This window comes from Zeus faber (assembly GCF_960531495.2).
Source record: "Zeus faber genome assembly, chromosome: 9".
Lineage (NCBI taxonomy): Eukaryota > Metazoa > Chordata > Actinopteri > Zeiformes > Zeidae > Zeus > Zeus faber.
The window spans coordinates 34,171,472-34,185,118 of record NC_137197.1 but is presented as its reverse complement, the minus strand read 5'-3'; the positions used below and the strand labels follow the sequence as shown (position 1 = coordinate 34,185,118).

The 13,647-nt window shown below is 40.6% G+C and overlaps 1 protein-coding gene across 4 annotated transcripts in view; it reads right to left on the bottom strand.

Annotated features, from left to right (window-relative positions):
* The window catches only part of akap1b (A kinase (PRKA) anchor protein 1b), a 36,940-nt gene extending 30,498 nt beyond the window's left edge, over positions 1–6,442 (bottom strand). For 2 of the 4 annotated variants that reach the window (XM_080006248.1, XM_080006251.1), the window contains exon 1: positions 6,312–6,442. The gene's annotated coding sequence lies outside the window, so the exon portion shown is untranslated. Of the gene's footprint in view, positions 1–5,206; positions 5,243–6,221; positions 6,233–6,311 lie in introns of those variants that run through there. The other 2 variants (XM_080006249.1, XM_080006250.1) reach the window with 2 other exon arrangements.
* Positions 6,443–13,647: the final 7,205 nt, after the last annotated feature.

The following is a 13,647-nucleotide window of genomic DNA, read 5'->3' as shown; positions in this document are numbered from 1 at the left end:
ACTTATTTCCCTACTTTTCTTAAATATAATGATACCGACACCGTGGCCCAAAAACCGTGATACATACCTAGGGCCCACTGTACTATTGTATGCAGTCTAGAACGCAGCACACCATGAGCCATGCAAAAGCCCCCCCAGAGCTACACCCTTCACATACAAAAATTGGATGATGCCACAAAGCGACCAACTCCACCACCCCAGGTCTCGCCACCAACTCGCTGTCTTCACTAGTCTCATTCGCTCCAGTTTATTATGGCTTTAGCTCATTAAAGATGGCAAGTGCAGAGCCTCTGTAGGTTTTGAAAGAAAATAGTAGGCGTACTGTTTGGAAATACTTCGCATTTAAGGCAAAACATAAACCTAACTCAGAATTCAAGTGGAGTTTTTTTCCTCCTCCAGACAGCATTGCGGCATCATCATCCCATGGCGATTTTCCTGTATTTTTATTTTAGATCTATTTATTTTGTGTTTCCTAACTTGTATGAAACAATTTGTACACAAACACACACAAAGTTAGGGATATTTGGCTTTCCGCTGAAATTTATGGAAAATGTAAAAAGTTCACGCCACAGTGATATATCATGAAAGTAGGGCATTTAAGTAGAAGCATGCAATGGTGATTTCCTCATCTCAAACAATTTATTGAAACAAAAGCCAACAACAGTGGTGGGTTTACCACAACAAAAAATGTCAATGTCTCAATAACTTGTCATGTGCCCTTGAGCATCAATAACAGCTTGACAACGACGTCTCATGCTGTTCACAAGTCCACTTATTGTCTGCTGAGGCATGGCACCCCACTCTTCTTGAAGGGCGGCCCTCAGGTCATTGAGGTTCGGGGGTACAGAGTTACGAGCCAGAGGATTGTCGTCCATGAAGATGAAATTAGGCCTGTGTTGTTCATGCAGGGGCACAATGACTGGATTAATGATGTTATTCAGGTAGTATGGGCTTGTCACTGTACCATTCACAAAGTGTAGGGCAGTTCTGTATTGACTAGACACCTGCCCACACTGTAACACCACCACCAAAGGCTCATCTGGTTACAACAGTGGCTGATGCATAGTGCCCTCCTTGACATCTCCAACATTGTTGGCGGCCATCATTTCTGCTCAACGTGAATCGACTTTCATCAGAGAACAGCACTGAGGCCCACTGGTGCCTCGTCCAGCGTAAATGCTCCCTGGCCCATGCAAGACGATGATGCCTGTGCCTGGTGATGTGTGGTCAGGTACACTTGCAGGACGTCTAGCACGCAGACCATGCTGATGTAAACGGTTTTGAATGGTCTGACGTGACACTTGGGTGCCTCTCACCTCCGTTACATGTGCCTGGAGTTGAGTGGCATTCATCATCCGGTTCCGCAGGGGACTGGTCACAATGAAGCGCTCATCAGTGTGGGATGTGGCCAAAGGACGTCCACTTCTATGCCTTTTTTTGACTCTTCCAGTCTCTCTGTATCTCTGTTGCAACCTGCTGATGACACTCTGTGACACTCTAAGCTCAGTGGCCACTTCCCTCTGAAAACATCCTGTTTGAAGCCTTGCAATGGCGAGGTACTGTTGATAAATTGTTAGGTGTCGTCTTGGTCTTATGATGTCAAAATGTGAACGGCATGATGAAGAGGACGGTTTAAATACCAATTCTAATTGAACCAAGAAATGTCACACACCTGTTGTGAATTTTGCTGTTCAGTTCCTTGTTAGAGAACAGCAAGTTGTGCAAAAAGTACTGAAACATTGAACAGTTGGACATGTGCATTCAAAAGTTTATAGAAGGTCAAATTAAGTTCACCTGTAAAGGTTATAGTGCATTTTAGGTTCATCCTGAAATTTCACCCAAAAGCTGAATATCCCTAACTTTTTGTGAGTAGTGTATATATATATATATATATATATATATATATATATATATATATATATATATATATATATATATATATATATATATATATATATATATATATATTTTTTTTTTTTTTTTTTTTTTAAACACAACACGGTTCTTTTTAGTTTTGGTTAATAAAGGAACGGAGTGGCATGGGGACTCACAGCAGAGCGCAGATCACAGGTGCCCCAATGACAAAGAAACTGCTACCTCGATGCCCACTTACGCTTAATAAATAAAAAACGTGATTCTTTTTATCGTTTGTAATATTTTCCATTCATAAGTTTCCTTTTTTGATTACCTGTGGACATTTATTTAGCGGATACATTTTTTTTTTTTTTTAAAGTGCACTGCAGAGACTAGGCTTGGGCCGATTTACAATTAAATCGTCTATTGACTCCATCGATCGTGATTGACATTGATGACAGACGTTTTGTTTTTTTATCCACCACTAAAAAAAAGGCTGAGAATTGAAACGGTGTAAGCGCGGTTTGCCATGTTCTGAAAATGGAGCGGAGAGAGGGAGGGAGAGGGCGGAGGCTCTCCCCCTCTCCACTCAGAGCTGTCCAGTAACCACTGGTGATCAGGTCTCACTTTCCCTTGACAATGCCATACAGAGACTTTTAGGGGCAGGTGCTCAAAGAAAAGGCACATGGACCCCCAGCTGCGGTTCTAGGTTCTTTAACCACTCAGAGCAGCACAGCGGAGCTGCTGTGCGCACATTGCAGGTGCGCCAAGGTGCGAGGTTCATGAGGTGTTCCTCATGAATACATCTTGCCCAGACAATCCGCTTCCTCGACACCCATTAATTTAAAATTATAAAATAAAACGCGCCTGATAAGATGGGCACCGTGGGGCAGGTGCTCGAACATTGAGCCCCCCCAGCATGTACCTGCCACTCAATATGCAAATCTTGTGATTATAGTATAGCAATATATAATCTCATAGAGAAAGATTTTGATTTATTTCCTTAGTTCCTCACTTGTATGGAAAATGAAAAACCTAAACCTAACTCAGAATTGGAGCAGAGTTTTTGTTTCTCCTCCAGACAGATGTCGACGGCTCCCCTGCCTGTTTTATTTTACAACTATTTATTTTCGTTTGTTTCCTACAGGTATGAAACCATTTTTTTAAAAACACAACTAAGTTAAGGGACTGTCCAAGTCCTTACTTCATACTTCTCAAAAAAAAAAAAAAAAAAAAAAAAAAAAACCCTGTGCGTACAGTGGGTTTTTTTGTCTCCCTGTTGCTTTTCATTGCTATGGGACTTAATTTTGTAAAAACTTGATGTTCCACTTCTGGAACAGGAAGACCGCATTTGCCACATTGCATTAGGTTCTATGCGCATGCCCCGATTAAATCGTTTCTCCAGTCGCTGCCCCCCAGCGATGGCAACTGGAATTTTGCACGATCGCCCAAGCCTAGCAGAGACAATGCAGATAAAAATGTTAGTGTTAAATAAATGTTAATTGAAGTTCAGCAATTTTGTTATTATTAAATTGTTGTATATTATCAGATGCAAAAAACAACAACATGATGATATCAACATTATACACTGGCCACCCCGCTCTCTAAATATTGGCATCAGCCATAGAAAAACCCAGATTGGTCGACCACTAGTATGAACCACTGCATACCAGGAACAGCTGGTATGAGCTTAAAAACAGGTGATAAGCAGGCTATATAGAGAATTACATCATCAAGGCATGTAGATGTATAATATCTGTTATTGAATATTCAAAATAAAATAAAACCCGTCAGTTAACGATATTTTAAAAATAAATAAATATAACTACTTGAAATCAAGTACTTTTTGTTCATTAACAATAAGTAACAAGTGCACTTGCTATAATTAACATTGCACTAAAATAACATTTTGATCAAACCAAAAATAAAATAAATATGCAAGTCAGTCAAAATAAATAAAAGTTTGTGGTGTTTGTGGTTTGTGGTCCGTCTTCGTCAGGACGTCCCGTCTACATACTTTAAACAATTGATATTTACCGTCTGCTTTGGATCAGAACCTTAATATCCAAAAAAAAAAAAAAAAAAAAAAAAAAAAAGCCAAACTATGGATGTATTTGTCCCAACGACACATTTATCTGCTTATCCTCAGAGTTCGAGACACTACGGCTCTGTCTCGGCTCTGTGTGCGTCTGTGTTTAACAAGCGCAACCTGTCCCCGAGGGAGGGGGCGTGGCTTATTTCTATATTGAAAAACGTGATTGTCAGAGGTGAGAGGTCAGCTTTAGATCGTCCAAACTGATTAGCTTTCCGTTGCAACTTGTTGAGCGCGGAAATAAACAGATCTGCGGAATTTTGTATCGAAATGATAGTCTATTTTATTTTGATAAAGACAAAAATAATATGGTGATAAATAGTTATTGTTTTATCGCCAAGCACTAATTCAAATTGTACTTGGAGGGAATTATTTTCACCAGACATTATGACCCGAGAGATTTAAATATGTCGGACTTCAACAAATTTTCCTGGTCAAAAACCAGCAATTACCTGATAACGGAAATGCTGCCCAGGAACCTGCCGTTTTGGAGATGCTCTGGCCATCCATAGCCATCACAATTTGGACCTTGTCAAAGTCACTCAGATCGTTATGCTTGCCCATTTTTCTTGCTTCAAACACATCAACTGCAAGAACTGACTGTTCACTTGCTGCCAAATATCCCGCCCCTTGAAAGGTGCTATTCGATGGGATGAGCAATGTTATTCACTTTAGGCTTGGGCGATCGCGCAAAATTCCAATCTATGGGCACGGGGTAACAAATGTTTCCATCCCATTTTCCACCACAAGAAAGACTGAATGGTCCCATTGCCTTCTTGTTGGTTTAACTGGGCCTTTTGGGAGCAGGACCAACATGTAAATAGAATATCTAGAAAATCTAGTTGTATCGAGTTGTAATATATAAAATATCTAGTTGTAAATGTTTCTCACGTCCCCATCGTGTAGCTGCGGATATGGCCCATTATATTTCACCTTCAGCAAGGTTAGAACAGTACTCGGGGCGCCCCCACAAAGTTAACTCCCTCCTCCACCGGCCTTAATGCAGTCCGGGGGCTCATCGCCTCATTGCAGGCGTTGGAGTTGGCACGACCTTGAGTTTTGCGTAAATCGACTGTACAACGCCAAGCGACGCAACGCATTGGGTCAAAGTCCTGCTCCGCTCGGTTTGGCAAACGCACCAGCACGGACTTGGAGGTCAGTCTCTCCCCAGTCTATTCAAGTTACACGGCGTCGCTCGTCCAAATGCTAATCACAGTAGCGACCGGACGAAGACAAACGCAAACAAATCATATCAATTACCTTTTAATGACGTAGTACTGTTGTTTCAATTGCACTTCGGGAAGGTGTGTGAAACTTTCTCCTGGACGTGCAAACTGGTTTCTGTGAGCTTGCAACTACGGATATCCACACTATGCCTGGAAAATAATTTCTGAGATGACACGGTTATTGGCGTAAACCCGTGTGTGCGTAGCCCAACAAGCAAAAAATAAACAGGGTCCGGAAGGGTTTATGAAACGTGCTGCTTTGACCTACACCACTGCTAGCCACAGCATGGTAGGCCGCAGTTAGCCCATCTAACCGCTGCGATGCCTGGTGTGGATCGGGACAATAACGGATCTACGGGAAACTTGGTGGAAATGTTCACAGGCGACGGAGAGTCGGTCGGTTTGTCGTTCGTCACAATCCCTTTAATGTTTCATTCTCAGAGACGCTGGCAGCAGGCTAGCTAGCGCCGTAAGCCTCTCGTTCCAAGCGGCTAGCTATGTCTCTTATTCAATTCGCGAACAAACTATTGATTAACGACTCAGCTCCGTGAGGCTGGTGAAAGGGAAAACGTGCACCGAAGCCCAACTTTGTCACAAATTCCACAGAACCCAGGAGTTTCTTTAAACTCTTATCTGCACAACAACTTGGGCCTTCAAACCTTGACAGCTCGAATAGCTTGTTAGCCCGGCGTTAACGGGGGGCGACATGGACTGATTATCCGGTCACTTCACACAATCCATCTCACAGCACAATATCGATAACTAAGTGGGCTACGTGGAAGTGGCGTAAATGTCTACCCCCCCATTGCACTACAACATAATAGCAGCAGTTCTCACGGGAGAAGCTCGACCAGCAGGTTCGCTTTTTCCGTGAAAGCCATGGGAGCCGGCTAACTAAATAGCTCAATGACACAAGAATGACTGCGGTCTAACACCGGTATGAAGTCGATTCATCGAGACGCGGTGAATGTATTATAATATATAATACTAGCCACCGCGCCTTACGATGAAGAGCGGTTACAGAACCGTGTCGTTGAACCAACGCTGACCTCTCGGCGGCATTGCTTCAGCACTCTGGGTCGTAATTCGCTCCACTGCCAACTTCGGCCTTTCCTCCTGCAACACCCCGCGCTACTTACAGAATATGAGCGTCCTTGGCGCCGCCAGGGTGCGGTGATGTGATGTGACTTATGCCGTCCTGAGTAAATCCCAGCGACTCTACATCTAAAACCTCTGCTCCCCACGTGTTGGCCGACCACGCTCTAAAAACAGACTCAACAGCTGATCAAATCTCGCGATGACATCATTAACCGCCACCGCGTCCGCCCCTCCCTCGTCCCGATCCGTGCCAGGTGTAAAGACCCTAAGGTGTTACCGGCCACTCAAACGTTCTGAACAAAGTCACCCCGCCGTTACGAACGGGAACCGTAGATATGTCATTCATAATATATCATTGGGGATTATGGTCGGTTAAGTCAAATAGAATCTCGCGAGAACCGTCGGCAATTTTACATGTGGTGAAGGTGGTGTGTCTGTGTGTGTGTATATATATATATATAATTATTATTATTTATATTTATTTATTTATTTTTATTATTATATATTATTTTATTAATTTAACTATTTAGAAAGTAATATCTTTGGAGGAAAAAAAATTCTGAAGCATACAAAATTATACAAGACTAAAGTAGACTTCTTTTCAATAGTTTTAATAAGAGGACCGCATTAGCTGATCAGTTATGGACAACCAACGTTATTGTCTGTCTGATTTGGGTAATTTATTCATGGCTTAATTATAGGTGGCAAGTTAAATGCTTAATATGTAGGACTTTCGGTCACCATTTATGTTTGATTTACTGAATTACAAAAAAATAATACTTCATCGGAGGAAGGTTTGCAGGTTTGTTCCGAGTCAAGGTGGTCTGGGCCTAAAATCCTTGAACCCATGCGCTGTTCCTGTTGATGTATAGCCAAGATGACCAGCTTGAAAGCTTTGACTGCCACAGCTTTCCAGATGAAGCTTTGCAGATGAAAACCAAGTAGGTATTTGGGGTTGTTTCCAATTCTCCACTTCTCCAGACGTCGTCACGTAGCCAGTGCTCTCCCATATATTCACTTTGTTGTTTGTGTTCCCATAAGCATATCTAATGATGCAGGAATGGAACATGAGGAAAGGACAATATGAAAGATTTGGATACTCATCTACAATATGGGACATATCAGGTTTATTTTCCATGATTCTGCCATATTTTATTATGTACAGTTAACTGTGAGGTTAATTGCATATTTCACTTTTCACCAGATATTGACCCTTTTTGTTTTTCTATTTTTATTCTAGTGTTGGTTTGTTTTTTGATGTGAGATGCTTCTTCAGAGATGAATAAAGTATCTATCTATCTATCTATCTATCTATCTATCTATCTATCTATCTATCTATCTTTCCATCTATCTATCTATCAACTATCTATCAATCATAAGTTCAAATCCTACAACACAAACTGAGAGACCTGATTCTGGTATTCCCATGATTTACAATGCAACCATCTCTGACCCAAAATCTATTACCAGATTGCCAAACACTTAATTTTTCTAAGCTATGTAGTTTAACATTTAAAAGTCCCTCTCTAGAGACAGTGATGGGTTTTATGAATATTATATTCCATTTCTGCCAAGACTGTTCTGTAAATACTACATTCTGCACCTTAAAGTATTTTTTGGGAATACTGTACTTGAGTTGTTATATTTCTGTCAACTTTTACTTAGCTACTTTTCGCCCCCAAAAAGTATACTTTTACTTCCACACATTTCCCCTGAACATCTTTGTTATTCCCTACAAAATAAAATCTGAGGAAAACTTGGAGCCAATGATGTTAGTAAAAGCTAGTTATCACCAGGTTCATGTTAGTGAATCAAGGGTCATATCCAGTCAGCAAGCTCAGTGTAAACAAACACTCTCAAGCCCATGTTCAGAGTTGCCAGGTCCGTGGTTTTCCCGCAGAATTGGGATACTTTTTAAGTATTGAAATGGATTGTTTTGGGGGTTTTTTGTCCAAGGGTGGCTGGATTTGTCCTGGAGACAAGGCAACCCTGCCCATGTTAAGTTTCGTTTTTGCGGTATTGCTACTGAACAAGCACGTGCATGTCGCGAGAGCCGCAACTAGAGCAGCGTATTGGGGAGTGACGACTTCCGCTACGGCCTCCTCCAGCAGTGATGCTGGCCCACCTGCAGCTGCTTCAATTGATGGAGACGGAACAATCGTGGCCTTGTTTACAACAAATGTTTTCTTATGTCAGAGTGAAGGGTGCGTCATACAGAATAAAGTCCCTCTTATGCTTACAGTAAAATACAGAAATATTGGCAACCAGAATAAGATAATACATACAGCCATAATATATTTTCATTGAACAATAATTGTCAAAATAACAACCAAGACACCCATTATAAGTAGTACATTTTGATATTATATTTTCAGACCATGAAGTATGGCTTGAAAAAATGCCGTGACTTTTTCCATTGATTCATTTATACCCCTTTCCCACCGCACAAAAACCCCACCAACACCCGCAAACATCTGGCTTTTGTCTTTAGTGGGAAAGGTTACAACCGGAATTCATTCCCAGGACAAATGACTGCAGAGGTCAGGGGTATTTATCGGCTCCAGCTGGGATCGTGATTGAAACAGACACCCGGATAGAGACGCTAATGTTTTCCCATTGTACAGCATGATGTGACGCGCGTTGAAGTTTTTGCCCAAAATAAGGCAAAAAAGGCAACTATCTTTTTGCGGCGTTACCATACAAGCGGGCGTGGAGCTCTGTGCCAGACGAGGTCGAACGGTAGCACTCACATCCTCTCTCAGCTCTCTGCCCACTGTGGGCTGCGCTCCACGGTGCTGGTACGTCATCTACGCCAAGCAGTGGCGTAAGTTCCGACGGTGCAACCGGCACCAGGGCCCAGTGGCCGCTAGGGGCCCATCCCATCAGTGTACCAGCGATGGGGCACCTGCGGCTGGCACACCAGCAATCGGGCGTATACGATCTGCGCTTCGATGTGCGTCCCCGTGCCTTGCTAATAAAAAAAAATAGTGGGGCGAATTCACAAAAGGATTGTGCTGCTTTTGTGGCTGCTAAACCTGCGCAAATAACACAAAAAGCAACCGTGTAATTCACAAACCACCCAAAATGGTGAAATGCACCCCTAACTGTGCTATGCAACTAACATTTCGGTGCACTGGTGCTATTTGTGCGTATTTAAATGAGGTCTAATTCATGTCACCATGACAAATTTATGCTCCGCTGCGTGTGCCCATTTCTCTAAATGAAACAAATAAAAGCAGTGTGTTTTAAATTATTTGAGATGTATTTATTTTACTCATTCTCCTAATTAAAAAAATAAAATAAAATAAAAAAAATAAATATATATATATATATATATATATATATATATATATATATATATATATATATATATATATGTGTGTGTGTGTGTGTGTGTGTGTGTGTGTGTCACATGTCAGGCTCCATGGAGCCATTGATATCCTCACCTCCTCGCACAGATTATTTACTTTGCCACATGGATAATTGCCAGATGCAAAACAAGGCAAATTGCACTCAGCAGCAAAACTTTCTGGGCGCGTTTACGCTGTCATACCATTAGCGCAATATCTTTTGTGAATCGGATGCTCAGACGGCACAGATAGGGAGCGCAATTGATGCGCAATTCATGGTGCTATTAGCCACCGCAACGCATTCTTTGTGAATTTGCAAAAAAACAGCACCGAATGGGGACACTTTCTCAGACCCCCCCCAATCATTACCATTCCATCAATACATATTATTTCTTGCAGTGGGTTAGCGCTTTAAAAATCTTGTCTATGTAGTGGAAGTAACATGTAGAGTGACGAGAGCAGGGTGAGACAGTGGCAAAACACATGCAAGACTTGGCTTTCCTCTCGCTTGACTTTGCCAAAAGTGAGCAACATCATGGATAAATTCTGAGTAAATTATAAGTCATAGTGAAGTGCAAAAAAATGACCAAGTATTCCTTTATTTTGATAAGCATGCCACGCATCCATATGCAGTTCTATATCACACCTCCTCCCCCTAGTTTTCACATATTCTAATTAGGTCTCAGCTCATCCTAACATTTCTCACATTACACAAACTTGCGGCGATAGAATCAAATGTTTAAGTGTGGGGAGTCTCCAATGAGGGCTTTCTGTCGCTAAAAAAATGTATCTGTGACAGCCAGATCGGGGCTAAAGTTGTCTAGTCTAAGGGGTGAATTCCAACCCTAATTGCCCTCCACACCTACAATCACGTTACGAAGTCTAACTTGTTCGCTCAGTCCTCCACCATGGCAGGCACCCTAGCTCCCCCATTCCCCTTAGAAGTGTCTTATCCCAGTCACGACTCTTCTCATCCCTAGCACCAAAGGTGGAGCAAGCTTCCCCCTTCTTTCAGAACGGCTGAATTGCGTCCCATCTTTCTTCGCAGACTGAAGACCCATCGCTTCAGGCTACACCTGGACCCTACTTGCACTGACCTATCTCATAAGGATCAATATCCCATTTTACTCTTCTCTATCAATAAGGATCTTTATCCCCCATGACTTAAAATAATTAAATAAACAATCTCCAACTGTACTAATTCACAGAAAATGTTTACCTGGCTATGTCTCTGATATACCGTTGGTTTGACCACTACCGCCAAATTATTGCAAGCCACTTTGGACAAAAGCGTCTGCTAAATGACATAATGTGATATAATGAAGATGGAAGTAAAAAAAAAAAATGGGTAAAGCGTTTCGGAGGACAAGTGTTATTATTTTGTGTGGGAGCCAATGGGTGCAGATTTACAGGTCCCATACAGTATCTAACAGATTTTTGGTAATTTTATAGAATTCTATTCTAGTCTATTTAACACATTGCTTTTTATTATATTTTCCAATTATTAAGTTCAACAGGACTAAAAATATTGCGCCATTATGAATGCAGCTTATGTTGTCCCTGATCTGACATGTTTGTTTCATATGGTGACCTTTTCTGAGAGGACCTTGTCAGAGAGCACACTCGATCAAGCATTTGGCAAAAACTTGAAGCAAGAGCTATGGGACCTTTAATAGACATTATACTTATGCTTATTTCTTTTTTCAATTCATCCAGTAATATTAACAATGGATGTTTTCCCCCTTGTCTTCATGATTAAATTGCATTGCAAATCAGGTATGACAAGTGTGATAAAAGGATTGTGTACCTTTTAAAATGTAATTTTTTTTTTTTTTTAATTGTTAAAAAAAATAAAAAAATAAAAACATATACCAAACTAACCAGTTTTAGATTGGTAAATCCTCAGTTACTTACTCACTGGATACACAGCCAAAACAGACCATCCAAGCTAGTGCTACCTAGACAAAGACTTTAAGAAACATTTTTTCAACAATTTCTGAAAGAGAAAAGCAAAAAAAAAAAAAAGACTTGCTACCTCACATTTTATATTTGACACAAATGATACTGGGGTCGATGAGCTCAAAAGGAAACAGCTGACATTCCAGGCTCTCTTCTGTATTCAGTCTTCAAAGAGTGGAGTGCAAGTGGAGAGCAAAACATTTTATTACTTACAGTGGAATAGTTTGATTTGTATATTAGACAGAAACTAACTGCTTTACAAAAACAAAAAAATGATACATTATCACATGTATGTACAGCGTAGTAAATATACCATCTCAAATTGTACACAAAATATTTACAATTGTCACACAAACTGCATTTTAAGAACAAACAAAAAAAGTTGACCAATACTATAAGAGACATTAGATTTTGCATAACATCAAATAAAACGTGCCACATTGGATTTTTCTTTTCACCTTTACAAACTCATGGACCATGTGTACTTAGTTAGTGCAAGTCAACCACTTGATTAAGAGGTTAGGGATCATAATCTGAATCCTTGATATTCCCATGACATGAAAGAAAAAACGAAATCTTGGAAACTTTGGTGATCTCATGGAATTGTTGCAGAGTTGTTTTCAGAAGTTCCTAACAGGGGCGGAGCTTGAAGGGGCGGAGTTTGTTTCTCAGATCCATTTTTAGATATAAAGAGATATGATGCCAAGGTATACTCTCCCAAAAACTGGCAAATATTCAATTCCATATGGTGTGAACCAGATAGAAGAAAAACAAAAACAAAAAAAAAAAAACGGCCACCAAAGTTAACACTGGATTCAACCAAATCATTCATTTTAACAATTCTGTAACAAATTCAGCAATTTATTTTAATGAACTTTGTACAGATCACCACTGCTCTAAGAAACCAAGTTTCTACTAAGGTGTTTCTACACAGGCAACACTCTTTAAGGTTGAAAGACAAATGTCACTTTTTTCGATGTCCAATAAAGAAATAGGTGCAACATATACATTTGAAGACTTTTTTTCTTTTCCTTCTTTAGGATTTGAATGTAATAAGCCTCCCCCACAGGCGTAATCAAGACTACTGTACAAATAAATTGTGGTGAACGACAGCAAAATACAGCGCACACCAAAAAGTGGGGAAAACTCATCCGACGTCATTTAGGAATGCACTTCCACACTCGAAAGAAAGCTACAAAGAGGAAAAGTCGGTCCCCAGAAAAAAAAAAAAAAAAAAATTGGCAGTGCGTTTGACACAAAATAACCCAATATAAGAAACGAAAAATTGGTATGCGTTCAATTCTACAATCGTTCAACATGTATGTTTGAGGTAGCACTCAACTTGACTCCTATATCTCACGTATTTGTTTGAGGATTTTGATTGAATTGCCAGAGAAGCTGCACAAAATGGCCACGCTTCAGTCATCAATGTCGAGACAGCGTAGGTGTCCAGGATCGACTTCTACAAAGACGAGTAATGGACATGAACGTTGGTGTCAGGAGCAATCAAAATAGACAACGGTTTCAGTCGTTTTCTTAATGCAATCAGCGTAGTGCCAAAGCCTTGGCCTAACAGCCTGACAATGTCTTGACTGTAAGTGGGTTACTGCGATGCGTATGTTTTCATTCCTTTAAATCCCTCCTCTACAAGTCAACAAGGTTGTTTTAATTCTTCCCTTTTAATAGTTTTGCGGAGGATCTAAGGACGAGTATAAAAACACCTCTAATACAGTTTATGTCGGCCAACTTCATTTAAAATGCCTTCGTTCCCTTTCAGCCAAACCATTTCTGTGATCGCTTGGGTTTGTTGGCTGAATGGACTTTATACTTGAGGGAAATAAAATGCTTCCCATTGGTTACTTTTCTAAAGCTCATGGTACAAGATTAAAAAAAAAGTTGGCTAACTAACTAACTAAATGTTAGTTAAGTGTGTTGTTTTGTTTGTAAGTATCTTTATGAGAACACTGTGGGGATTTAAATACAGCCAAAGGAAATTTAATGTTCGGTGGCAATTGTCAGCCGCAATCGCCAGGGGATGCACGGCGTTCTGATACAAGACAGAAATATC